Raw genomic sequence first — 26,809 nt, 5'->3', positions numbered from 1 at the left:
AAAAAACCAATAAAAATAATTTCCCAAAACTAAACAAAACTAGTGCAAAAGTAATTTTAAAAGTTTGGAACTTTGAACTGGGCCACCAGATCTAGTGTTGAAATTGCCTGTTACTTGAGAAAAGCTGGAACAGTCTGGAATCAGCACTCCGTTTTACTCATCATATAACCTTCCCAGAGGGGGAGTGGTCAAAACAGACCCAAAAACAATAAATTTGTGACCCCTACCACCTGATTGGTTCTGCTGTGTGCGGCCAATTAGCTGTGGACAGATCCGGCTCATGCCTTGCTGTGGAAAATTATGTAGATAGCGAGTCCACATAACTATCTGGTCTATCCTTTCTCTGTCTACCCCTTTCCCCATTTCAATCCAAGAATGTTTACATCCGCCAGCAGCTGTGATGATATTTGGCAGAGAGACGATCCTTTAGACAGGAAGAAGCTGTGTCCATGTTATCTGAGACCCACACTTTCATCCAAATCTTTGATTACTGCCCAGTTCTCAGCTCCCTTGACAGCAGTGGAAGACAGTCATCCTCGCTGAGAGAAAAGATCTTTCAGGTGTCCACTTGCACAAGCTGCCTCAAGTCACTCTACAGAAACAAGATCCTTCATGCTGTGTGGGGGTTTCTTCTCCACCGATGAGGATCCAAACGGCTTTACCTCATCCCCTTCTTCATGTGTTATGCAGTCCAGTAGAAGGCAGCAGCAAAGTTACACCCATAGAGTGCAAAAATAACGTATGGTCTTTTCCAGTACGCACCCCCAAATATTCAACATGTTCTAGGATAAGTATCCATGATACAGTTGTATGCATAGGTTTGGGCACCCCTGATAATTTTCATGATTTTCCTTTATAAATCATTGGTTGTCTGGATCAGAAATTACTGTTAAATATATCATATAGCAGATGAACACACTGATATTTTGACAAAGTTTTTTTGACAAAGTTTTTTTAATTCGGCACACAAAATATTCAAATAGAAAAAAATGAACAATTCCACAAACAAACACAGACAAAACTAGTGAGTCCGAAAGGGTGTGGGCTGAAGCAAAGCTTATTAGCGCCCACCCCTGCTAGTACAAGTCCAACAATTCTAATCAGTCATATTTACATAAATATAAATTCACTACTACATGTCGACACACAGACATACACATCAATATACTATTCACTTATAATTATATTTATATAGTACCAGATCATAAGAAAGTCGAATCAAGGCACTTTACGCCAGTAAGGACTAACCTTACCAACCCCCAGAGCAAGCACTAGGCAACTGTGGTGAGGAAAAACTCCCTATAAGGAAGAAACCTCAAGCAGACCAGGCTCTTGGGGGTGACCCTCTGCTTGGGCTGTGCCACATATACCTATATACATACGTATATACTTTACAAACATAAATATATACATACATATACACAGTCACTTATATACATATACACCTACCCATATCTATATATCTACATACGCATATACATACCCACACATTCAAATATACAATAAGTCCCACTTATAAATTATAAATTATATTTGCTTCTTTATGATACTTAGACATAATGTTCTTTTTGAGTAGTTTCTTAAATCTCACTAAGGTACTACTCATTCTAACCTCTGTTGAACATTTGTTCCATTTCCTCACCCCAACCACAGACACACAAAAACCCTTTACATTTGTTCTTACTGGTGGTTTCATAAAAATTGCACAACCTCTTAAACTATATCTGGATTCCCTCAATCGGAACAGACTCTGGACATGTCTCGGTAAGGCTTGGTTTTTCGCTCGAAATAAAGTTTGAATTGTAATGTAATCGACCAAATCAATGAATTTTAATAAATTTAAAGACACAAATAGAGAATGAGTTGGTTCACGATATTGTTTATTGCAGATGATTCGTATGGCTCGTTTTTGCAAAAGGAATATTGGATTGGTATTTGATTTGTAAGTGTTTCCCCATGACTCAACACAATATGTCATATATGGTACCATCAGAGAATGATATAAAGTAAGTAACCCTTCTTGCGGCAGTAGGTCTTTGGCTTTATACAAAATGGCTATAGTTTTTGACAATTTTGATTTCACATAATTTATATGTGGTTTCCAGCTAAGTTTATTATCAATTATAACACCTAAAAATTTATTCTCTGTTACTAACTCAATTTCCTTATTGTTTATAGTTAAATTTTTACATTTGGGTGCCTGTTTATTTCCAAATATAATACATTTAGTTTTCCCAAGGTTGAGTGACAACTTATTAGCGTCAAACCAAACCTTAAATTTTTCCAGTTCTTTCTCCACTATGTCCAGAAGCTGTTCAAGATTTTCACCGCTACAGAACACAGTTGTATCATCCGCAAAAAGGACACATCTCAGTGAACTCGACACCCAACTTATATCATTTATATAGATTATAAACAACAAAGGACCCAGCACTGAGCCCTGCGGCACCCCACATGTGACATCCCTGAGTTCATAATTTGTGTTATTGAATTGAACATACTGAAATCTGCCTTGTAAATAACTAGCTATCCATTCATATGCCAGACCTCTGATTCCATATTTCTGCAGTTTACTTAATAGTATTCCATGGTTAATTGTGTCAAACGCTTTCTGTAAATAAAAAAAAACACCTATTATGTATTGTTTATTATCAATTACAGTTGCTATACTTTCCACAAAGTCCATCAAAGCATGTGATGTAGTTCGAGACCTTCTGAATCCATATTGTTCTTCACAAATGATGTTATGCTTCAGTAAATAATCATTTAATCTTTTAGCAAATATTTTTTCCAAAATTTTGGAAAATTGTGGCAGGAGTGATATAGGTCTATAATTAGAAAATGTGTGTTTGTCACCAGTTTTAAACAGAGGAATTACTTTGGCTATTTTCATTTGAGAAGGAAATTTACCAGTACTTAGTGACATATTGCAAATATAATTGAACGGTTTTACTATACAATCAATAACTTTTTTTTTTAATAAAGCCATATCCAAATTATTAAAATCAGTCGATTTCTTACTTTTTGAACCATGAACCAGATCAAGTATTTCCCTTTCATGAGTACCACCAATGAACATTGAAACAGATTTGTTAAACGTTGAATTATTTACCCAGAAGTTATTAGTTGATGAGTCAATCTTACTGGCAAGATTTTTACCCACATTAACGAAGTATTCATTAAAGTGTTCAGCAATAGACTCGTCGTTATCAATCGTGATGTAGTTGTTACTCTGAAAAAATGAAGGATAATCTCTAGTTACTCTATTCTTTTTTACTATTTCATTTAATATGTTCCATGTGTTTTTGATGTTATTTCTATTTTTGACAAGTAACTCATTATAATATGTTTTTTTTTACTGAGTCTCATGATATTGATTAACTTATTCTTATATGTTTTATACTTACTTTCAGCTTCCTTAGTTTGTAGTTTTATGAATTGTTTATATAGTACGTTTTTCTTTTTACATGCCCTCTGAAGTCCCGTAGTTATCCATGGTTTGTTGCTATATTGATTTCTATATATTTTGTCAACAAATGGACAGTGTTTATTATACAAACTGGAAAAAATGGAAATGAAAGCATCATATGACCTGTCAACATCATCAACAAAAACATCTGACCAATTCTGACTTGATAAATTCTCCCTTAAATTATCAATTGTTTCAGGTGTTACTTTTCTACTCATGAATTTGATATTGCTTCGATACATACAACAACCCTCCAATGCAAAGACTGAGAAAACTGGCAAGTGATCACTGATATCACTGACCAGTAGTCCCCCACTAAGATTACCGGATATAACGTTAGTTAAAATATTGTCAATGAGAGTTGTTGAGTCCATAGTTATTCTGCTAGGATGAATGATGGTTGGAAACAGTCCTAAACAGTACAAGGTGTTTATAAATGAGGTAATTTGTGGATGATTGTGAGGGTTTAAAAAATCTATATTGAAATCTCCACAGACAAATAAATGCTTATTTCTGTTGATTTTGTTGTACATTCCTAAGATAATGTCTTCAAAGGTGTCAATATTTGTCCCAGGAGCTCTGTAAATACAACTAACAACTATGTTTTTGGAGTTTATAAATGTCATTTCTATGGTAACACATTCCATGATGTTGTCCACTGTAAATGACATGTTGTTAATGAGTTTACAGTTATAATCTGACCTTACAAACAATGCAACGCCTCCGCCCCTTCTCGTCTGCCTATTAACCAGGAACAATTCATAACCATCAAGATATACCAGATCTTTATTATCCTCATTTAACCATGTTTCTGAAATTGCAATAACTGAAAAACGTTTTTTGGATGTTTTCAAACAATCATTAATAGTGGACAGATTACGAGAAAGACTTCTGCTGTTGAAATGTATAATTGAAAAAATTTCATCATTGATTTTATAATTTTTGAATTGTTCTTCTGTAAAATATTTGCACTGTCTCACAATATTCTCACTGAAAAAGGTATCAGGATCATTTTCAGATTCGAAGGGTGGTTAGCAGAGTTATTATAATTAAATGTATCTAGACAGAGCTCCTGGGCAGAAATAAACGGATCATTATTCTTAGTCATTATGTCTCTCTTGTCTCCGGGTGTAGATGATGTGGATGAGTGGGTTGCTCCAGTCTGCATCATGGTGCTGTGATGTGTTTGAGTCCTCATACCTATTGTTCATATTTGTCCAGCTCCTCGATGTTCCTTATTGCCATGACTTTTGCTTGTTCTGGTGATCCGTTCAGTTTGATGAATATTTTACAGTTTGAAGTCCATGTGTGCTGGATTTTTCCCTGTTTCTTTAAGAAGCGTGCTTTCCTGGCGATGTCGGCATTCCGTTTGGTGAGATGTTCATTGATGAATACGTTTGTCCCTTTCAGTTTTCTTCCTTGTTTTAACAGTGCTGTTTTGTGTTTTCTGTTGATGAATCTCATGATGACGGTTCGTTTATCACCGTCATTTCTCCGGGGCAGAAGGTGGCACGCTTCAATGTTATTTAAATCCATTTCTAGACCTTTAGATAGGAGGAAATCAGCAACCTGTTTTTCCACAGAGCAGACCTCCTGTTCACTGGGCTCCCCTCCGCTCTCATCTGTTACGCCCGTGCGTAGGACCGTGGTTTGATGTGAAGACCTGTGATGATGACGTCGTTAATTCTGGTGTACTGCTCCAATTCAGCCACTCTATTTTCCAGCTGCACCAGATGCCGGTCTTTCTCGGCGTACTGGAGCTGTAATGCCTTCACCTCCTCCACCAGATCCATGATTGATTTCTGTTGCTGCTTCACAACAGAAATCTCCTCTGATAGAAAGTCCAGAGATTTTTTAATATCGTCACCTTCCTCCGCTGTCAGAACCTTCTTAGGCCCCATGGTCGGCTTATGAGCAGCTTGACGATCGCCGATGTTAACAGCCTGCGTTGTTTGTCACCGGGATGGATCTGCACTGCGCTGGTGCCGCGCGGCCTCGGTGTTTCCGTGCTGATGGATCCGCGGTGGCTGCACGAGGCCTCGGGGAAGCGGCACTCGTGACGCGCGGCTCTAATGACGCAGCGCGCGGCCTCAGTGAATTCACCACGTTGGGCGGGCCTCGGACGTTGTTGCTGTCCAGTCGTGGGGCTAAGTTGCCGATTGAGGTGGTATTCCCACTGTCCGGGTTGGCAAACACCGGCGTGGCAGATGGCAACCACAAACACCACCTCTGAAAACTCGGGTACAAACTTTTTGCAGCTCGCTCTGACGACACGCAGCTCTGACTGACTGTGACTGACGCGGTGGGATATTCCACGAGGTGGGATCTTGCATGGAGCCCGAGAAGTGAAATGACGTTTCTAGTATTTACAGAAAGTGTGCAATAAGTATTTAAACAAAATTGGGCAGGTGCATAAATTTGGACACCCTTGTCATTTTAATGATTTGAATACATGTAGCACTAATTATTGGAACACAAAATTGGTTTGGTAAGCTCACTGACCCTTGACCTCCTTACACAGGTGAATCCAATCATGAGTAAGGGTATTTGAGAGACCATTTCTACTGATGCTCAGCTCCTCTGCTGTGGTGCTATGATGCTAACAGTGCTCACTGGGTTACTGAAGCACAAAGCGGGGTGATTGCTGGCAATATTCGGCATGTTTTCGCAGAAAAAACTCAAGTGGCTTATCTGCGTGATTGGGGTGTAATGTCTTTAAGTGATGCTTTAATTTATTTGGCTTCATGCTGTCCACTACACACAGCAGTCTTTCCTCATCTCCCACCGTAGTGTGAAAAAAACCCTACATAGAGCTGCATTCCATTGCACACACTCTGGCAATGAGATGTGCATTACACTTTTTTCTAGTACGGGGAAAAAAGCATGTTCCCGCAGTCACCCCCCCCCCCCCCCCCAGCATCCCACTATTTGAGAAGGACTGATTTAGGGGAAGGATACAAAAAGCTATCGCAGAGATTTCAGCTGTCAGTTTCCACTGTGAGGAACACAGTGAGGAAATGGAAGATCACAGGCACAGTACTAGTTAAGGCCCGAAGTGGCAGGCCAAGAAAAATCTCAGATAAGCTGAAGCAAAGGATGGTGAGAACAGTCATAGTCAACCCACAGACCTGCTCCAAAGACCTACAACATGATCTTGCTACAGATAGTGTCTCTGTGCATCATTCAACTATACAGCGCACTTTGCACAAGGATATGCTGTAATGCAGAGGAACCCTTTTCTGCATACACGCCACAAACAGAGTCACTTGCGCCGGGGTTGGATCTTTCAACAAGACAATGATACTAAACACTGCTCAAAATCTACTAAGGCATTCATGCAGAGGAACACGTACAATGCATTTTTTAATGTTATTATTTTTATTTTGCTGAAACATCTACAGTAAGCACTTAGAAAAATTGCTAAATAAAGATACTTGCATAGTTAAAAACAATGTATTGTAACATTTCTCATTCGTTTGCAGAATTAGACATGAACACAATATGTGGAACTCAAATATTTTTTTTGTCTTCATGACTTAAAAGGTGTGAAAAATCTCACCATTGTCTGTACTGTGGAGGTAAATGGACTGGATTTGTATAGTGCTTTTCCATCTGCATCAGACACTCACAGTGCTTAATTATGCTTCACCCAAACATGCTTACACACTGATGTCAGGCGCTTGCTACACACCAGGAGCAACTTGGAGCTTAAGGAGCTTGCCCAAGGGCCCTTAGTGATTTTCCGGTTAGGCTGGGGTTTGATCTTGATATACTGGACTCACACACCATTCCAAATCATTCTAGAAATTTAGCATAATGTATTACTAGCCTTGAAAAATGTCAGCTACCTATTTTATAAACACAACCCAATCTAGAGCCCATGGATCCCCACGGGCAACATGCTAGTAATTAGTAAGAGGATTTGGATCAAAGTCTCTAAAAAAAGTGACTCTAAGGCAGCTCAAAGTTGGTTCTCATCACACTCTGCATCAGTTTCTTTGAGGTTTTCTATGACTTCACCAGTTTCCACTGTAACAACACGTTTTACTTTGAAAAGATCCCACCTCTCAGGGAGTACGCCATGGTTGAACATGAACCAAGACAGCGACGAAAAAAGTAAAATGGTTGCAAACGTGATGAGCATGGAGATGGTCCTGACTGGTGACCTCTGGACATAGATGCCGTTTTCCAGCGTGGAACCAGGAAGATGAAGAACGACGGGAAGACCGACAGAATTTTCGCCCAGCAGAATCCTCACGGTCAGTCCAATGATGAAACCTGCTGCAGCACCGTACCCATTTGTCACTTTAAAGAAGAGCACTGCCACTAGGTGGGGCAATATGATTGTGTAGGAAACATCTGCCCCAAGGAGCCAGAGGAGCAGGGTGCTGCTCGTGTAGAATGTCATGGACGTTCCAACCAGACCGACCACCACAACTGTGATCCGAATCACCCATGCCATCTCAAGGTCCGAGGCCTAGGAAGATGGAATCATACAAAAGCAAACAATTATTCTTTACATCTCTGTGTTTTCCAAAAATGACTGAACATTTTATTTTTTGGCACATTTTTTAGTTTGCAACCACTTTAACAAGACTGAGGACCATTAAAGATACAATACACTTCAAAAGCATGACAATTTCCAGGACAAAAACATGCCTTAAAAACTGACTCATCGATTTCATGTTTTTTTATTTTTTTTATTTTTTTTTATTTGGGACCCAAAAAAGAACTTTGGCTTGTTTTTGATCCTTCTTCCATGAATGGCTGCATCAGTCACTGTTCCAGGCTGCTCCAGGCAACTGGAAAGCTTTGATGGTCTCAGATAAAGTCTACCAGGAAGACAAAAATGTTGCAATTCCTTAACTGGCCACTTGATGTCCGCTGATGTTCGCAGGCACATTACCCTAGATGCCCATGTTAAACTGCCCAAGATGAGAAATCACTCTGACACTCGCCGATTTGAGGAAAGTGGGGCTAGAGTAATTTTCCTGATTAAAAAAACCTGTTTTTTGTTTTTTATATTTTGGGATCATGTACATCTGGCAGAAAAGTGCGCAACTTTACAACACAAAGTCAGAAAAAGATGAAACTGTACATTCTACCTTTGGATTGGAGGTGACTGTAGAAAGAAAAGCTTGGTGAGGGTAAAGTTAATCCATAATAAAGTGTAATCCAGCGATGGAGAACTTCAAAACTGTCACGCACGTCATTGCATAAATCAAGCATAAATCAGGCTTTAAATAAATTTTTTAAATAATTAAAAAAATGTTGAAAACATAAATGGTGCCATGTTCCAGGGTGATGCTACTCTCTCAATTAAGGGACTCTACAGGGACCTAGCCCTACAATCAAGACCAGGGGTGCTCAAGTTCGGTCCTCGAGATCTACCTTCCTGACACTCTTATTTGTCTCCCTGCTCCAACACACCTGAATCCAATGAAAGGCTCATTAAAAGCCTGCTAATGAGTCTTTCATTGAATTTAGTTGTGTTGGAACAGGGAGACAACTAAGAGTGTCAGGAAGGTAGATCTCGAGGACCGAACTTGAGCACCCCTGATCTAGACATACATACAACACAAGATATGACAATCCCAATCCCTGCTCTCTGGATTGTTTCCGCTGCTCCCTCGCTGGTTGAATCTGTGTTCCCACCTTGTCCTTAATCATCTTCTACCTGAGACAGCCTCCTGGTGATTATGGTTTCTCTTCCAGCTATATTGACTGGGCAGACTGGGTGTCTTGAGTGGGGATTGGTCATGTTTGGTGGCATTAATTCAGTAATGGCTAAGTTGAAATAATTTTTAAAAGTTTATGCAAATTGTTACATCACATTTTCTCATTGAGACAGTGGTTCTTTTAACAGTCTGTGGCTCTAAGTGAAGAATTAAAGTATTTTTGCAGACTTGTACGTGAACATTCCTGCCCAACATTTCTCAGTTGTTACCCGTTTACGAAGGATGTTCTTGTAGATGTTTGAAGAGAAAACAGAAGTTGCAGAGAGCAGACCAGAGTCTGTAGATGACATAACAGCAGCAGCCACGGCTCCGATTCCGATGATTGAGATGTGAAGACTCTAAAGGACGATCAAACTCTCCTCACCACACTCATGAGGAGATGAACAACCGTACAGTGTTTGGTTCCAGTCTGTGGAAAAAAAGTAGTATTGGAAAATCTGACGAGAATAGATAGTCCTCAAAACCTGAGTAGCTGTAAAGTAAGATGAGGTCACATTGATGAGGTCACATCCAATGGAAAGGAGACCTCAGGGAAAACCCAGGACACACTGGAGGGATTATATTACCCAGCTGGCTGGGGATCACGTCAGGATCCCCCAGGAATAGTTTGAGGACTTGGCCAAGGATAGGGAAGCTACTTGGTGTGCTGCCACCATGACCATGCCCAACCTTCAGTAAAGCAAATACCCACCGGTGGAAGCCGAGGCAGCCCCGATTAAGACGGGAGGGATCCCCAGCACGGAGATGACAATGGCAGCAGCATAGCAGGTCACCTGGGCTTGTACTGATGTGGAGGCAGACAGTGTCCTCTGGTGGAAGCTTTGGAATGAAACACTGCCGAGAACCTTTAGAAGGCAGGGAGAGAAACAATGAGGCAAACAACAGATGTAGACAGAAAATTTAGACAGTCCAAAATGACACCATTACAATGTTTTTCATCAGCCAAATGGTATTAAAACGTTATCAGGAATCACATCTCTGCGTGTTCCACTCAAGTTTGTTGATTATGTTGTTTATAAGAAATCCTTTTTTAATAATTAGTTTAGGAAGGAATGCAATAGCACATTATGATATAAACACCATACATTTTCCATGATATTTTGTAATAACACCTGCATTTTGTAAAAAATCTGGTGCATTTTGTAATAAACAGTTAGAGCACAATATGTGATAAATTTCCCCACATTTTGTAGCAAATTATCACATATTAGAGTGGTTATTACAAAATGCTCAAGTTACTCTGTTTTCTGATAAAAATGTAATAATATAGCTCATTATGTAAGAACCAATCTAAATAGGTGTCTTATATGAACAACAGAATATGATAAGAAATTGATGCATAGACTATGCAGTTAAGGTAAACATATATAGACAATCCCCTTTCTGTTTACTGTTTCATTTGTCATCAACCTTCAGCAAACGTGGTCCCATTTCTTAATGACTTTAACCGAAGACTAAGAGATATTCACCAACTTGGAGGACTTCTTGCTGTCATCCCCTGACTTGTGCTTTTCAATATAACTTACCAGACTGATGAAGGCAAGCGAAAACTGGATGATGTCAGTGTAGGCCACTGAAAAGAGGCCTCCTAACAGTGTGTAGATGATGGCCACGGCTGATGAAATCCAGATAGAATAGGCATAGGGCAAATCCAGTATCACACTCATAGTGGATCCTGTTGATTCACAAACACAAATAAACACTTTTTAAATGCTTTAATTGCATTGTTGTGTATGTACTTGGAAAATACAGAGAGCGTACCTAAGCCAAGGAGGGTGCACGAAACCCACAGCAGGTCCACCAGCAGAGCAGGTATTATGAGAGCGGCACTCAGGATGTTCCCATACTTGATCTGGAATGGATCCATCATGGTGATGTACTTCTTATCTCTCATTGGCTTGGCAAAGAAAAGACCACCTTATGTAGTGGATAAATGTTAAATCATTCCTCTGTACAGCTAGACAGAGTTTACTTATAACATTCTCCTTTTTCCCAAAAAAGATCTGCGCATTATCTCTTTTTGAAAAATACGCTATCACGCAATGTTAATGAAAACAAAAATAAGTAAATAACTAAGTCCTGGGCCTGCCCCTTAATCAGATCCACTACAATACAGTTCATCCAGAAATTGTCACAGCACTTCACTCTTTCCACACGATGTTATAGTCTTATTCCAAATTGGATAACTTTGATTTTTCCTTCAAAATTCTACTCACAACACCCCATAAAATGAAACTTTTTTTCCATAAATTCTTGCAAATTTAAAAAACTAAGAAATCACATGTACTTAAGTATTCACACCCTTTGCTCAGTACTTTGCTGATGCACGTTTGGCAGCAATTACAGCCTCAAGTCTTCTTGACTATGATGCCACGAGCTTGGTGCACCTATCTATGGGCAGTTTTGCAGCACCTCTGAAGTTCCATCAGGTTGGAGGATGAGCGTCAGTGCACAGCGCATTTTCAGATCTCTCCAGAGATGTTCAATCAGATTCAGGTGTGGGCCACTCAAGGACATTCACAGAGTTGTCCTGAAGCCACTCCTTTGATATCTTGGCTATGTGCTTAGGGTCATTGTCCTGCTGAAAGATGAACCGTCACCACAGTCTGAGGTCCAGAGCGCTCTGGAGCAGGTTGTCTCTGTACATTGCTGCATTCATCTTTCCCTCAATCCCGACTAGTCTCCCAGTTCCTGCTGCTGAAAAACAACCCTGCCGCATGATGCTTCCACCACCATGCTTCACTGTAGGGATAGTACCTGGTTTCTACCCAGTGGTAGGCACAGCTTACCAAAAAGTTCACTGCGATAACAGATAATCAGCTAACTGAAAAGTTATCTTTTATAAAGCTAAACTGATATACCACCCAAAAATTTATTGGAAGCTACAGCTAAACAATAACTTCCAGTATTGTCTCTGGTACACTTGCAACTACTAACAAGCTGATTTTGAGTTTTAACACCACAATTACTGCTGGTAGTATCAAAGGAGACCACAGACCCAAACAATGAGTCAGGACTTCTGTCTTAATGCGCTTTGCCCATTGCTGGAAGTTCTTGTTTACTACATAGCTTACAGCAACAAACCAGTTTAGAGGAGCAGTGAAGGTCAACTATCTGCTCAATAGCAGTGTTGCCATGAGGAGGTCTTGGAAAATAAAGCAGTGCCGACTTATGGTTTTGACTTATAAATAAAATTAATACAGATAGAATAACTCCATTAATGTCAATTCTGTCATCTGTACAAAGTTAAAATATAACATATATTTTATTTTTAAATAATGCTCTAATTCTGAAGTTTTGTAACAAACACAGACAGATGCCAAAGGGATTATGGGTAAAATGTGCCTCCACTAACACTGATTGGTTGACTCATTCATTCTATGTAAAAACCAACATGTTAATGTGAAGTGTGTGTTAGTGTTTAGATATAAATGTGCTTTTGTAAAATATGCCATTTTTTATTTGCAAAAATAAAGGCATTTGCAAAACAAAGCCAAGTTGTAATTAGAAAACCATCTGATATAACCTGTGTCAAAATAAATAGAACACTGCCATCTACTGGTGCCCAGATGCTCAGTACTTAGGGTGACTGCAATGAACACTACTGGCCAGTAGAAAGCAGTAGAGACCATGAAAACTTGCCAACACAAAATTCCAGATAATGTGTCTGCTACGTTTAAGATGCATGGAATTTAATGAACGCAAACTGAATTTCAGACATCTTATGTCTATTACTCTGGAACAAAGATGACAGACAGTGTTTGACATAAGCAGGACTCTAAAGCGCAAACAGGAATTGATTACAATGATTCCAATTGAAAATAATGGAGAAGCAACCTGAGCTTCTTCTGGCATTTTTACATAAAACAAACACAATAACAATGTCTATAAACCCAGAGAATGGGGTGATCCGGATCTTTGTGGCTCGTTCCTTTCAAAGAGCCATTCAAAAAACTGGCTCATATGGCTGTTTTTTTTTTTTTTTTTAAGTATTTTAAGCTTAATTATCATTTTCCGCCATGTGCGCATTCATGGTGGTGCATGCTGCAGCGTGCATGTGCACTTTGCCATTACAAAGCATTCTGGTTAGAAATTTCTAGCGCCATTTGTGACATAAATTGATAATTAAGCCTAAAAATATTGAGAGAGAGAGAGAGAGAGAGAGAGAGAGAGAAATGAGCCATCTCAATGTCACTTTTCAAATTTGCTCACCTATTCTGTGTTTCTCTACCTTTTCTGCCAGCAGTGGACATCGACATGAATCCTTGGGGAGAACAGCACGCTCAGGCAAAAGATTGGTGTTGACTGACTGAAATCTCGTTCCAAACGAGAAGAGAACAGGGAATATAAAACTGACATTAAACCAAACCTGTTGTTGCTTAAAGTAGCCAGTAGATGGCGTTAACGCATTGTAAATAACCAAGGAAACCCATTCTGAGAAACACAAAAATGAATGAAAGGTCATTAAGACCAACACCATTTGTTTTTGTTCTTTCCATATATTTTTTGATTTTGAAAGTTTTTGTATTGCACATGTTCTTTTTTCTATTCACTTTAAATCTGATATCACAGTCATTATCAAATGGAAAATTGGAAATACTGATTATAACCCCATTATAATATGTTGAAAAGAATTTCGGTCTGAATTCATTGCCTTTCGCTTATTTTCGCGCCACAAGAACTCCCCTCCCCCCTGCAGGAGTACTCATGTGAAGGCACATGCTGCCTGTGCCCCTCCCCCCGTAGCTGCTCTCTTTTTATGCGGGGGGAGCCACAGCCCCAACCGCAACTGGATGTTCCTGGGAGCTGTGTGAAACAAACACGCATGAAAAAAAAAGAACGACAAAAAGAACGGCTCCCACCAAGCCGCGACTCGGCTCCCTTCGTTCATATTAAAGAGCCGTTCAAAAGAATCGGCTCTTCGAATTCGCGAACGTCACAACACTAATTAGTGGAACTGTACCCACCACTGTTTCTACCAAACATGATGCCTGGCATTCACACCAAAGAGTTCAATCTTTGTCTCATCAGACCAGAGAATTTTGTTCTCATGGTCTGAAAGTTCTTCAAGTGCAGGCCTGATTGGTGGTTTGCTGCAGAGATGGTTGTCCTTCTTGAAGGTTCTCCTCTCTCCACAGAGGAATGCTGGAGCTCTGACAGAGTGACCATTGGGTTCTTGGTCACATCCCTGACTAAGGCCCTTCTCCCCCGATCACTCAGTTTAGACGGGCGGCCAGCTCTAGGAAGAGTCCTGGTGGATCCAAATGTCCTTCCATTTATGGATGATGGAGGCCACTGTGCTCATTGGGACCTTCAAAGCAGCAGAAATGTTTCTCTACCCTGTCAGAGCACAAATTTCCAAATCATGTCCAATCAACTGAATTTACCCCAGGTGGTTTCCAGTTAAACTGTAGAAACATCTTAAGGATGATCAGTGGAAACAGGATGCACCTGACCTCAATTTTGTGTTTCATGGCAAAAGCTGCAAATACTTTTTTTTAAAATAAATTTTTTAAAAAACTCAAAAAATTCACATTGTCATTATGGGTATTGTGTGTAGAATTTTTAGTAGAAAAATAATTTCATTCATTTTGGAATAAGGCTGTAACATAACAAAATGTGGAAAAGGTGAAGCTCTGTGAATACTTTCCCGATGCACTGTAGTTAGTGGTTTCCTCCTTGACCCCTACCGCATCCGTATTCCAAGTTTCAAGAAAACTGATTGAGTAGTTTTTGTGTAATCCAGAAAAACAGCACTGAAAAAACAACCTTCTTGGCAAATCAAATAAATACAGTAGGTATGCGTAGAGCGTTAACATATATATAAAAAAATTGCCAGTTTTTTTTTTAAGGTTTGCGTGACAGTATACACCTTTTTTCTTTTTGTTACTGTGAATACCTTCACTCCAAAAAATTGTTTGCTCAGTGACCATAATAAAATTATGTCAGGTATAATATGTGTTAACTTAGCCAGAAACAATTTTGTTGCATGACCTAAGTGTAAATTTGGGCCAACGTGATGAATTTGTGTTACTGTTACTCAATTAATGGTTCAGGCCAGCTAGATTTGTAATGGTAAATGTAACAAAAATAAGAAGCAGTTCCCTTCAGCTGCTCCCTTGTTTGCACTCAGGTTCACCACAACAAATCTGAAGTGGATCTGGATGTTGAATTGGAACAGGTTTTACACCAGATGCACTTCCTGATGCAACTCCACATTGAGAAATGTGGCAGGGGTGAGGTTTGAACCAGGAACTTTCCATACTGAAACCAAGTGCACTAATCACTTGGCCACCGCCCCTGCCCTGTAAGGGTAAATGTAACACACTGATGTAATGTCCTTGGCCCATTCAAACCTGTTTGATATGATTATGTGTTACTTAATTTATTAGAGTAGTTACAACTACTTTTAAAATAGTACAGTTACATGTTAACTTACCTTTGCTTTGTTGGATCAGCACAGTTCATGCAGATTCACCTTGGATTTGCTGTGGCGGCCCCAAGCGCAAATAAGCGAGCAGCCAAAGGGACTTACTGTGTTTTTTTTTTGGTTACATTTACCCTTACAAATGTAGTTGGCCTGAAGCATGGTAATTAAGTAACAGTAACACAAATTCATCATGTTGACCCAACAAATTTCTATTTAGGTCACTCAGCAAAATAGTTTCTGGCTACATTAACAGATTTTATTTGGGTGGAAATACTTTCGAAAATTTTGTTATGTTCACTGAGCAAGTTAGATTTTAAGTTGTTGCATGTCATACTAAAACTACATCATTTGAATGTGTTCACCCATAAAACTTTATTTTATATCATAGAGGCTACATGTTAGACTTTTTAGGTTCATGTAACATAAAAACCTACAACACCCATGTTGGTTTTTTTGGGAGTGTTTGCAAATGGAAAAGCAGCATTTGAATTGTATTTGCTATTATGATTATTGTAGGTTCCACAGATGTACTGACACGACACAAGATGAGTGTGATTTTTCTTACCGATTATAAAGGACACAGAATACTGCAGTGGCATGAGAGCCCATATTAATCCCAAACGAGGAGAGTACACTGCCTCAGCTATACCCAGGATGAAGCCACCTCCAACCCACGTGGCTGCAGAAAGAAACACACATGTATGCACACAAACACTGGACCTTAATATGGATTTTTAAGTTAATTTCCAGGAATTTCTGTATCATGCCACATTTACTGATACCACAGAAAGTCCGGTCAAAGCCATGTAGAAAAATGTTCGATTTTCAGCAATGTTGCGCAGTTTCAGACAGAACATAATTGCTATATCAGAAACATGGATCAATGAAGATAAAGGAATGGATTTTGAACTGGATGGATATGAATTTAATTGTGTAAACAGAAAGAATAAGAGTGGAGGAGGAGTGGCTGTGTATGTGGATAAGAACATGGATTATAAAATAGTAGACAATATGACAACTGTGATTGATAACTTATTAGAATGTATAACTATTGAAATATGTGAAGAAAAAAGCAAAATGTATTAGTCAGCTGTATATATAGAGCACCAGGATCTAGTATTGAAACATTCACTGACTGTATGGGAAAAATGTTCTCAAAAACTAATAAAAAAACTGTGTTCATTTGTGGTGACTTAAATATTGATCTGCTCAATCCAAATAAGCATAAAATAACAGATGAATTTATCAGTATAATGTACAGTATGAGTTTATATCCAAAATCACCAGGCCAAGCAGAATTACATCCCATAGTGCCACCTTAATTGATAATATATTCAGCAATGATATTGAGAATAACACTGTGAGTGGATTATTAATCAATGACATTAGTGATCATCTACCAGTTTTCATCGTTTATAATAGAAACCATCGGCGGAATCAGCCAGAGGAGAAAATAAAATACAGGCGAGTGCGGACAGAGGAAAACATGAACACACTAAAGAAGGATTTACAGGAGCAAAACTGGGAAAAGGTATACAGTGAAAGTGATGTTGATAGTGCATATGAAACTTTTTTACAAATATTTACATCATTATATGATAAAAATTGTCCAATTAAACAAGACTACAGAAAACAAAAAATCCAAGCTCGACCATGGATGACGAAAGGGTTACGAAATGCATGTAATAAGAAAAATACACTGTATAGAGAATTCATAAAACTAAAGACTAAAGAGGCAGAAAATAGATATAAGAAATACAAAAATAGATTAACTAATATTATACGGGTATGTAGGAAGGAATATTATAGTAACATATTATATAATAACAAAAACAATATTAAAGGAATATGGGATATATTAAATAGCATTATCAAAAATGGTAATAAAAAACAGAGTTACCCTCAGTATTTCATTGATAATAATGTCAAGAAGGAAAATAAGGATGAGGTAGTCAACGGTTTTAATAATTTTTTTGTAAATATTGGACCAAGCTTGGCAGAAAAAATTCCCGATTCCCAACCTGAGGATTGGGATAATAATCTCATAGAAAGAAATCCCTGTTCAATGTTCCTCACAGCAGTGGATGGAAATGAAATTATAGACATTGTGAATAATTGTAAATATAAAACATCTACCGATTTAAATGAAATTGATATGGTGGTGGTAAAACAGGTCATTGAATGGATTGTAGAACCATTAACATACATCTGTAACTTATCATTTCAAACCGGTAAATTTCCCAATCAAATGAAAATAGCTAAGGTTGTGCCGCTGTATAAGACTGGGGATAGACACCACTTCACAAATTATAGACCTGTTTCTTTGCTTCCACAATTTTCCAAATTATTAGAAAAGTTATTCAATAATAGATTAGACAAATTCATAAATAAACATAAATTACTTACTGATAGTCAATATGGATTCAGAGCACATAGTTCAACATCACTTGCATTAATAGAATCAGTTGAGGAGATTACAAACGCCATAGACCACAAATTACATTCAGTTGGAATATTTATAGATCTTAAAAAGGCTTTTGATACAATTAATCATGACATATTAATCAATAAACTTGAACAGTATGGGATTAGGGGGTTGGTGTTGCACTGGGTGAGAAGCTACTTAAGTAACAGAAAACAGTTTGTGAAGTTGGGGGAATATACATCATCATGCTTGGACAATGCTTGTGGCGTCCCACAGGGGTCAGTATTGGGTCCAAAACTGTTTCTAATTTATATAAATGATATTGTCAATGTTTCCAAAATATTAAAATTAGTATTATTTGCAGATGACACAAGCATTTTTTGTTCAGGGGGGGATTTGCAGGAGTTACTGAGGAGGATCAGTATGGAAATGGGAAAATTGAAAATATGGTTTGACAGAAATAAATTATCATTAAACTTAAGTAAAACAAAATACATGTTATTTGGCTATTGTAATACAGATATACAGGTTCAGTTACAAGTCGAGGGGGTAGATATTGAAAGGGTACATGAAAATAAGTTTCTGGGGGTGATAATAGATGATAAGATAAACTGGAAGACTCATATAAAACATATACAAAGTAAACTGTCAAGAAGCATTTAATTTAAAGCATCAGTGGGCACGAACAACATTAAAAGGTTTCTGTATTTCTGTCTGTGGGGTGAGGATGTGGAACAGATTGGTTGTGGGGCTCAAGCAATGTCCAAGCATGAACCAGTTCAAACAGCGGTACAAAAATATGGTTTTTTCTGGGTATAGGGAGGAGGAAGGGTAATGAGGGTTAGGGTGTTTTTGTTGTTTGCTTCGGCTTGTAAATATATAGTATTTTGTATGTAAGTAGGTATGTGTAGGTGTATATTTATGTTTGTGTATATATATGTGTATATATGTATATGTGTATATATGTGTATGTTGATGTGTATATGTATGTGTGTGTATATATATGTATATATATATATATTGATATCGGTTTAGGTGTGTAGGAATTTATGTGTATATGTGGCAAAGGGTATTACTGGTTGTGGGGAAGAAGGGGTAGGGATAAATAAGCTGATGCTTCACCCTACCCCTTTTCGGACATGTTGGGTACACAGTAGGAACTTTTTTGTTGTTGTCTTTACTGAGCTATCTTGTAATTGTTGTTGTATCAAATGTTCGAAATAAACAGTTTTCATTCATTCATTCATTCAACACAGTCACTCAGAATAAACAAACCTGACCAGTGAACATACTCAAAACTCAATGTAAATATAAACCAGTTGGGCTCAATAATAGAACAGCAGCAGACCAGCTTTCTAATACTAATGTTGTCAAAGCTAAGACGTGCTGTAGATCTTTTTTTCTCTGACATAAAAATGTTTTCATCTCCAAAAAAATGTGTTAGAATCAACCACCTCACAAACAGGAATAATGTTACATTTTGTTATGGTTATTTCTTTGCATTACATTGCATGTGTTAATTGTAATAACATGTTAGTAATAGGGGAGTGCAGTCTCATTTGAACCCTGTGTGATTTGACCACTTATGGGGACACCTGTTCCCGTATACACACAGATAAATGGTGCACTGTTTTGTTTTCGGCTGTAATCACCAAAGCAGTTGCGAAAAGTGCAGGTTTTTTTTTTTTTTTGGTTCCCAGTGGATGAGGCAGATAGGAGATGTCAGGTCCATAAATGGTAGCCTACACAGCTAGCCAGAGTAGCTGCGTTCTCTCGCCTACAAAACCGTCTTGACACATTTGAGCTCGGAGTCATAAACAAACCGCAACACGTGTTGTAGTTAGAGGTCTGGACGGACCTGGACTGTTACAAGGAGATGGACTCAAATGCTAGGGAGCAAGAACCAGTACAGGCTTTAATTAGAAAAATAAATAACTGAGGTGTTGGAGGAAGCCTCTTGACCCGAGACCGGGCCCACATGTAGTGGTGGAAGTTCAGGAGCCGCAGAGCACACATGGACAGACGTGGGAGTCTGAGAACGAGCTGGAGTATATGAAGCTGGAAGCAGGCTAGGTGGGACACAGAGAGCCGAGGAACTAAGAGGATGGAGAACACAGGTGAGTGACTGCACCTGCCACCTTCGATGATCCAGACAGTCTCCGAGAGGATCAAACCTGAACGGCGCCCTGTGACCTTGACTGCGTCTTACAGCTGTGTGCTTAAGATGTCGAAGCATCCCACAGCAAACGCTCAGGTAACGCTGGCCTCCCCTCTAATTCCAGTATTAGGGCAAACTGTCTTTTCCTGATGTTCCAGACAATTCTGGGATGGCTCCCAAGCGGACCTGAATCCTGGCTCTGACAACCAGCACAGCAACGTCACTTTGGAACTCCTTGACTTGACTACACTCTAGTTAAGTTCCTCCCTTTTAGTGTGATCCTGTTCTCACTCATTCCTGTTTGTGACTGTGCTATGATAAAGAACTGTTTCAAGAACTCTTCCTAAGAACTGCATGACCTCTGATATCAAACAATTGAGAACCCAGCTGTATCAAGTCCTGCTTAATTGGAACTGTGTTACAACCTGCAGTATTTGACCTCTGACCTTTGGATTCAACTTATGAACTATGAACAATTCCTGAACCAAGAACTTTATTTCCTGACCTCTGAAACAACCTTTGTTAAACCTTTTATGAGCTGTGATTGTTTTGAGGCGCTAGCATTACAAGTGCACTCACCCTGTGTGTCTTTATTCCCCATAGTTCCTGGTCTTGGAGGCAAGCATTCCACTTGGTCCTGAACCCTGAGACCTTAGTTGATATTATCCTTCAAGACTGGCTCGGGATCCTGCAACTCCCTCATTTCACCACCAGGAGGCGGGCCATCTTTCCACACTGCAGGCACCCTAGTGCAGCTCCCTTACTTTTATTTTTATTTTAAATAAATACAGTGAGGAAAATAAGTATTTGAACACCCCGTGGTTTTGCAAGTTCTCCCACTTAGAAATCATGGAGGGGTCTGAAATTTTCATCTTAGGTGCATGTCCACCATTGACAGTCAACACAAGGTGACTGTCAATCTCCCTCAGTCTGGGATTCCACTCCATCTCACTTTGTGGGGTAAGGATGATTCTGAGAAAGCTCAGAACTACACAGGAGGACCTGGTCAATGACCTGAAGAAAGCTGGGACCACAGTCACAAAGATTACATTAGTAACACATGATGCTGTCATGGTTTAAAATCCTGCAGGGCAGCAAGGTCCCCCTGCTCAAGCCAGCACATGTCCAGGCCCGTTGAAGGTCACCAGTGACCATCTGGATGATCCAGAGAAGGCATGGGAGAAGGTCATGGTCAGATGAGACCAGAATAGAGCTTTTTTAGAATCAACTCCACTTACCATGCTTAGAGGATGAGAACAACTCCAAGAAAATCATCCCAACCGTGAAGCATGGGGGTGGAAACATCATACTCTGGGGGTGCTCTTCTGCAAAGAGGACAGGACAACTGCACCGTATTGAAGGGAGGATGGATGGGGTCATGTATTGCGAGATTTTGGCAAACAACCTCCTTTGCTCAGTAAGAGCATTGAAGATGGGTCATGGCTGGGTCTTCTAGCATGACAATGACCCCAAACACACAGCCAGGGCAACTAAGGAGGGGCTCCGTAAGAAGCATTTCAAGGTCCTGGAGTGGCGTGGCCAGTCTCCATACCTGAACTCAATAGAAAATCTTTGGAGGGAGCTGAGCTAGAGAAGATCTGTATGGAGGAGTGGACCAAAATCCCTGCTGCAGTGTGTGCAAACTGAACAGTGGTGAAAAACTACAGGAAATGTTTGACCTCTGTAATTGCACACAAAGGCTACTGTACCAAATATTAACATTGATTTTCACAGGTGTTCAAATACTTATTTGCAGCAGTAACACACAAATAAATCATTAAAAAATCATACATTGTGATTTCCAGATTTCTTTTTTTTAGATTATGTCTCTCACACTGGACATGCACCGAAGATGAACATTTCAGACCTCTCCATGATTTCTAAGTGGGAGAACTTGCAAAATCGCAGGGTGTTCAAATACTTATTTTCCTCACTGTATATTTTTCTTTGTACTCTTCTCCGTGTCCAGCTCCCTGCATTTGGGTCCATTGCCTGCAATGGGTTAGTGCCACCCAAACCTCTAACCAAAGCAGTTCACTGAAGGCTTAAACAGGAATGTTCTCAGGTCCTGGAATAAAGTTCACTGTCTAAGAAATAAGGTCCTCTGTTCAGGAATTGTTTACAGTTCATGAATTATATTCTTATGTCAGGTGCTGTGTGTCTTGTGTGTGATGCAGTTCCAGTTAAGCAGGACTTTACTTTAGAAACGACTTGGAAAGTTCTTAGATGTTATGCATCAGGGCTCATACAGTTCTTGGTACTAGTTCTTGGAAACAGTTCTCTTTCATGCACATTCATAATCAAGAGCAGCATGAAGAATGGGATCTCACAGAATATGAAGGAATTTAACTGAAGCATGACAGAGCTACGCGCTCTGCAGCTGAGAGCCCTGGTGCAGATAGTCATGGAGCCAGGAGCATATGTGACATGGAAGCCACACAGGAGAGTGTCTGGAATCACCAGAGAAAACAATGAGCTCTAATATGGAAATTAGTCAGCCAGGTTACCTTGGACTGAGCTGTGGAAAGCCCAGACGTCAGAGCGCATGGAAGTGGCAGGAATGACTACGTGTAAAATCTGGCATAGTCAAGGTCACGGATTCCTTATGGAAGGCTCATGGAAGAGCCGAATCCGTCCAGTCAGGGTCACGGAGTCACGGAAGACTCTCGCGGGTCAGGATCACAAAGACTCTGGCAAAGACTGAGCTCAGAGCTGCGGTTTAAGCACCCTGGCTCATACTCAGGAGCTCATGAACGTCAGGCGAGAGAAGATGATGAGCTACAGGTATTCTTTGGCTCAGAGGTGCGCGACCTAGAGGGAAACAGACAAACTACACACAAGATTAAAAAAGGGCAAAGGACCAGGGCAGACCATGACAACATATCCACTTTTCATCACATCATCATGTTTTCTTTGTATTTTCATTTTGTGTGTAATAAGAGACAGTTTATTTACAGCACCTCCTGGAACACCACGTTTCTTGTCTGTGCATTTGGTGCAATGAGGAAGACATTCTCAGGGGATACAGTTCATGAGGCTGCCATGTAGAACGTGCCAGAGAGATCCACTCCAATGGCATTGAGAGTCTGTCCCCAAGCCTTGTTGATAGTCATGGCAAAGCATGGCTTGACAAAGAAACTGAAGCCTGGAATCATTTGTATTTGAAGGAGGAGGATGACTTCACTTTTGTATGGTCTGCAGGAAATGGCTGCTTCAAAGTTGTTCTGGTGCAGCTGGTGGATGGCCCAACGGGACATCAATACCCTATGTCACTCCCCATATGTGTGCCAAGATTGGCTCAATTCCAAGGTGCCATTTTGACAGGAGAGGGACACACACACACACACACACACACACACACACACACACACACACACACACACACACACACACACACACACACACACACACACACACACACACACACACACACACACACACACACAGAGTTGTCTCTTATATCGGAATCACCAGAAACAAAGAGTGGACGGAGGCTGCAGAGTACGTTTACTTACTAAGAGTCACAACAGTACTGAGTCTCAGGAAGCGATATGCTCAATATCTGTGTTCTGTGATTCAGTAGTACTCAAAAAGATTCTTCAGCTGAAATTAGCTGATGCATGAAGCCACAAATTGATCTATTTGAATAACATGAAAATTTACCGGTCATGGTGAATATTCCAACCACCCAACTGATGTTTCTGTCTCCAAGAAGCACCACTTCCGTCCTGTCTCCATGGGGTTTTCTCTCAACTTTCTTGGACTTTTGAGCAGGCCAAATTCCTGTCCCAAGAATTAGGAGGTAGAACAGCACCACTGCAACCATGCCAGGGATGTTCAGCGCCATGATGGTTATCTCCTGTGGAGCACACTGGGAGAATGTCCAACAAATTACACTATTTTGGACTGATTACATAAGAACAAAGGTCAGAGAGCCATCAGCACTCAGCAACCTGAGGGAAAAGCTGAAATTTGCAACACATTAACTTACAGAATCCAAATTTACATTGCCTACTTTCATACAGATATTGTGCAATTTACTGATCAGCACACCAGAACAAAGGGCAACATATTTAAACATAAAGTGGTTCAAATCCGGCGACCAACACTTTTTTTTTTCAAAGTACAGGCCAATCTCTCTGCTACCTCAATTCTCAAAAATTCTGGAAAAAGTCTTGATCAAGAGGTTGGATGATTTTATATTTAAACTGTTGTGTGGGCCGCTGAAGAGGAGGTACTGCTGGCCCACCACCACCAGAGGGCGCCCTGCTTGGAGTGCGGGCTCCAAGCACGAGAGGGCGCCAGACCCAGAAGAAGTGACAGCTGTCACTCATCCTCTGCACCAGCTGTCACTCGTTATCATCACTACCATAAAAGCCGGACTGCAACTCCACCTCCCCGCCGAGAAATCGACTACCAGAACCAAGGTAATTTCTCTGCTGACTAATACGCTGTCTAACTTTGTTCTGTGTGCAGTCGCATTCCTGTGAAGACCCAGAAGAGGGACAAACAGGAGCTGCACGAGTGTGTGTGATTTGGAGGTGGAGGTGCTCCCTCCTAACGGTATCTGGACTATAGATTACTGAGTGTGCGGACACACACTCACACATCATATTTCTGCTTTCTGCCAGCAGTACCAGGGTCGACAGTCGAAGACAGAGGCCACCTGGGGACTCGGGACTTGGCGGCTCCGGTGTTCTTCAGGCCGTTGGTGGTGGAAGCCGTGTGGGACGCGGCTTCTCTCTCGTCGGGCGTCTTCTATCTTCGAGCCTGCCCACACTTCACCTGGTGTTTATTGACTGTGAAATTAAGACACGTTTCATTGTGTAATATCACAACATTAAATTGTTACCTTTTGGCTTACTCATTGTCCGTTCATTTGCGCCCCCTGTTGTGGGTCCGTGCTACGACACCTTCCCAACAGGATTTCTCGGCCATCGTCATGGACTCCGAGGGGCGTCAACTCCAGCTTGAATGGCCAATGGAAGAGCCAGGAGCGCAGGCGTCAGCGGGAGGCGGGTTGAGTGAGCTGCAGCAGATCTTAACCGCCTTCAAAGCCCGGTTAGAATTAGTGACCGAGCAGAGTGTCCTCCTTAATCAGAGGGTGGAGGCTCTCACCGCCAGGGTGGAAGTGCGCGATCAGGGCGCTGCTGCAGCCACTCCTCTGGCTGGTCCTGGGCCCGTATTAGACGTTCCACTGGTCGTTCAACGAACCCCCCCACCGTCCCCTGAAGCATACATAAGCCCTCCGGAACCGTACGGGGGCTGTGTCGAGACGTGCGCGGACTTCCTCATGCAGTGTTCGCTCATCTTTTCACAGCGCCCCGTCATGTACGCATCAGACGCTAGCCGGGTGGCTTATGTTATTAATTTGCTTCGAGGAGAGGCACGCACATGAGCTACGGCGCTTTGGGAGCAGAATTCACGGCTCCTAACGTCTTATACTGGGTTTGTACGGGAATTCAAACAAGTGTTTGATCATCCCAACAGAGGCGAGACCGCTTCGAACGTGCTGCAGTCGATGAGACAGGGGCGTCGTAGCGCAGCCGAGTATGCAGTCGGCTTCCGCATCGCGGCAGCGAGGTCCGGCTGGAATAACGTTGCGCTCCGCGCCGCCTTTGTAAATGGACTGTCCCCGGTACCAGTTCTGGTGCAGCCTGATCCTGATCACCAGTACATAGTAGAGGTGGACGCCTCTGACTCAGGGATAGGAGCCGTGCTGTCCCAGAGCGTGGAGGCTGATAAAGTCCTCCATCCTTGTGCCTTTTATTCCCGCAGGTTGACCCCAGCTGAACGGAACTATGACGTTGGCAATCGGGAACTTCTTGCGGTGAAGGAGGCTCTTGAAGAGTGGAGACACCTGCTGGAGGGGGCATCGTTGCCCTTCACGGTTTTCACTGACCATCGGAACCTGGAGTACATCCGGACCGCCAAGCGGCTGAACCCCAGGCAAGCCCGCTGGTCTCTGTTCTTCGGGCGCTTTGACTTCCAGATCACGTATCGCCCCGGGACCAAGAACCAAAAACCAGATGCATTGTCCCGGGTACACGAAGAAGAAGCCAAAGCGGGGCTGTCGAACCCCACCGAGACCATCATCCCCGAGTCCACTGTCGTGGCCACCCTCACCTGGGACGTGGAGAAGACCGTCCGGGAGGCCCTGACAAGGAGCCCGGACCCGGGGACTGGCCCCAAGAACAGACTGTACGTCCCACCAGAGGCAAGAGCTGCCGTATTGGACTTCTGTCACGGGTCCAGGCTCTCCTGTCATCCCGGAGTGCGTAGGACCGTGGCAGTAGTCCAGCAGCGCTTCTGGTGGGCATCCCTGGAAACCAACGTCCGGGACTACGTCCAGGCCTGTACCATCTGCGCCAGGGGCAAGGCAGACCATCGGAGGACGACGGGACTCCTCCAGCCCCTGCCGGTGCCTCATCGCCCCTGGTCTCACATCGGCCTGGACTTCATCACGGGCCTCCCGCCGTCCCAGGGCAACACCGTTATTCTCACGATAGTGGACCGGTTCTCCAAGGCGGCCCACTTCGTGGCCCTCCCGAAGCTCCCGACAGCCCAGGAGACGGCAGACCTTCTGGTC

The 26,809-nt window shown here is 41.3% G+C and overlaps 1 pseudogene; it reads right to left on the bottom strand.

The window, feature by feature from the left end:
* Positions 1-7,398: 7,398 nt before the first annotated feature.
* Positions 7,399-24,067, bottom strand: LOC117526288 (annotated as a pseudogene).
* Between the last annotated feature and the right edge of the window lie 2,742 nt (positions 24,068-26,809).

The sequence above is a fragment of the Thalassophryne amazonica genome, chromosome 15, assembly GCF_902500255.1.
Source record: "Thalassophryne amazonica chromosome 15, fThaAma1.1, whole genome shotgun sequence".
NCBI classification, from domain to species: domain Eukaryota; kingdom Metazoa; phylum Chordata; class Actinopteri; order Batrachoidiformes; family Batrachoididae; genus Thalassophryne; species Thalassophryne amazonica.
The sequence above is the reverse complement of the archived record's forward strand: the minus strand, read 5'-3'. Positions and strand labels throughout refer to the sequence as shown.